Source organism: Lathyrus oleraceus, chromosome 2 (genome assembly GCF_024323335.1).
Source record: "Lathyrus oleraceus cultivar Zhongwan6 chromosome 2, CAAS_Psat_ZW6_1.0, whole genome shotgun sequence".
NCBI lineage: Eukaryota > Viridiplantae > Streptophyta > Magnoliopsida > Fabales > Fabaceae > Lathyrus > Lathyrus oleraceus.
This window is the reverse complement of record NC_066580.1, coordinates 32,787,696-32,790,382: the sequence shown is the minus strand read 5'-3', so window position 1 is coordinate 32,790,382 and position 2,687 is coordinate 32,787,696. Positions and strand designations below refer to the sequence as shown.

General features: G+C 35.7%; 1 long non-coding RNA gene across 1 annotated transcript; it reads left to right on the top strand.

Annotated features, from left to right (window-relative positions):
- Window positions 1-311: 311 nt before the first annotated feature.
- LOC127117881 (uncharacterized) lies at window positions 312-1,571 on the top strand. Its single transcript, XR_007802047.1, has 3 exons — window positions 312-415; window positions 1,093-1,315; window positions 1,480-1,571. It is a non-coding gene; the product is annotated as an uncharacterized LOC127117881 (long non-coding RNA).
- Window positions 1,572-2,687: the final 1,116 nt, after the last annotated feature.

Below are 2,687 nucleotides of genomic sequence, written 5' to 3'. Positions count from 1 at the left end.
TCACACTTATGAAAGCGCTTTTAAGGTAAAAGCGCTCTTATAGGTCTCATGGGTTTCACACTTATGAAAGCGCTTTTGAGGTAAAAGCGCTCTTATAGGTCTCATGGGTTTCAGACTTATGAAAGCGCTTTTAAGGTAAAAGCGCTCTTATAGGTCTCAGTCTCACATCTATGAAAGCGCTTTCATGGTAAAAGCGCTCTCATAGGTCATTTATAAAAATTATAATAAATCTAATATTACAAAATCCCTGACTTTCAGAAATCCCTCTTTCACTCTCTCTCGTTCGAAGCTCTCGCTGCCCTGGAAAAAATTCCACAGAGTACCTGGAAATCTCAACGATAAACACTGCAAATTTGAAAGAGACTGCATTCGAAAGAGAAGGATTCAATACCTGGAAATCTCATTGCGTTTTAAGGTTAGGTTTTCGTGTCTTTCTGTTTTGCCCTAGAAGTCAAAGAATAGGTGGTCGATTTTGGTTTGAATGGACTTGCATTGCTACATTATGGGTTATTTATTTGTCAGTATCGATTATTAGAGTTTGTGACTATGTTTGCTTAATATTCTGTAACTTACCGAAAGTTTCATCTTGTTCTGATATAAATGATATTCTGTAACTTGCATCGCCATTGACTTAGAAATAATGTTGGGAGTTCTAATAGAATCAGTGCCTTTTCAACATTTGTTTAAATTTGCTGAGAAAGTAGGAAGGAATGAACTGATATGTTTGCACCATTGTATCCTCATATTCTAACTATTACTGAAATTTCAGAAAGTGATTTTGATGTTAAATGTTGGATACTCAAATGGAATAACTTTGTCTGCTACAGTGATATATGTGATATGGTTTCAAGAACTTAGAGCAATGTCTCATATTTTGGCAATCCTATTACATGTTGGTTTGAATGAACAGTTAAACTTCAAAATGTACATTCATATTTTGGCATAACTTTGTCTGCTACAGTCATATATTGGCAATCCTATTTAATGTTGTAAAATGATGTTTTAATATTATGTGAATTTTTAAGATGGTCACTGTAGTGTAAAATGAACCCTGATGGACTATATGTACATTTTTCATGTGCTTGTCTGCAGGTTGTTGAGTATCGTGGTGAGCAAATAGGAGGTCTTGAGGATCTGAGGGAACCATATATGTTGTTTTCTTCCTTTATAGATAAATTCTTGCTTAGCTTTTATTACATGGTTTGCGTCTAATTGAAAACTTCACGTCTTTGCCCATTTCAGGTTCTTACAAAATCGGTACTGCGTCTGAATCTGTTAATGCAGCTTACATATTTTCTAGAAAAGATCTTTCTCGGTATGTCTTTCAGCTTAGATATTATACAAACCCAAAGCATGTGTTTAATCATTTAGTATCTAGAATGAATCATTATGTTCAATTATTCATGTTAAGCTAATGAATCAAGTTACCAAAATATGTTAGTTATGTATGTTGCTTTATTATTTGACCTTGATATGCAGGCCTGCTATACAGATTCCCTGCGCAAGCAAAGCTGTTGTAGCTGTCCGGTTCTGTCCTATATTTTTTAATCTCAAAGCGACAAACTCAGGTACTTGTGCACTTAGTATAGTTTTGTTTACAACCAGTAACTATGTACAACCAGTTATATGTGGTACTGTTCCAATTAAACTGCCTGTGTGGGATGTATTCCGTCTTAAATCTATATGACCTCTTACTAGTAAAGATCGTGAGTGGTGGCCTAGAGGTTCAAAGTGATTGGTCTGAGCTAATTAGACAGTTTTATATTATTTAGCTCTAGTTATGCATTAGGAAGCAGTTATGATATTTGGAACTGTGTTTTGGTCGCAACAAGCTCTTGAGTTCTTGGAAAGGAGACAGACAAAAGACTCAAAATAGTGGGACTTAGACGAGTTTCACCCAATAAAAGAGTGTTAGAGTTGGTATTGTTAGCACTCCTTTTATTAATATTAGTCCACGTAGTTTAACTATTGATATACCGGTTCGTCCATTGACACACTAACCTTATATCCCCATCGAGTTGATAATTTAATAAAATTGATAATGTGAATTGAATTTCTTGGTTCTTACTTGTGAATTGAATTTCTTGAATGATCGATTACTTGGTTCTTGAATTGTTCATGTGCATCATATAAGTTTCTTGAATTGTTTTATACGTTATGACTTATCCTTGATGTTGTTTTATATGTACAACGCTCATTCCCTGTGTTTCCGTGAGTTTGACCTTCTCGACGTTGCTGTTCGGTAAATCCGAGGTAAATTTCTTCCTCAAATTACTGGTACACTGTGATGAATTTGTCTGAAATTGCGTGAATATGTTGTGTTTTCTTGCTCCGTATTCATTCCGTGTATACTTTGGGTTTTGACAGAAACGCGTTATACCGTTTTGTACCCTAATTACTTTGCGTTAAAACCATGGATAAGACATGGATGTATTCCAATCGATTGTCGAAAGAGTACGAGAATGGGGTATCGAAATTTGTTAAGTTTGCTATTGCGCACGCCAAAGACCCCAATCGAATGACATGTCCTTGCTTGAGTTGCTGTTATGGGAGTCAGGTTGACGCGGTTCAGTTGGCATCGCATTTACTACGGTATGGAATTGATAGAAGTTATACATGTTGGAATTTGCATGGTGAGAAAAGTAACGAGAATGTTGAATCGGGGTATAATACGACCTATGCTTCAA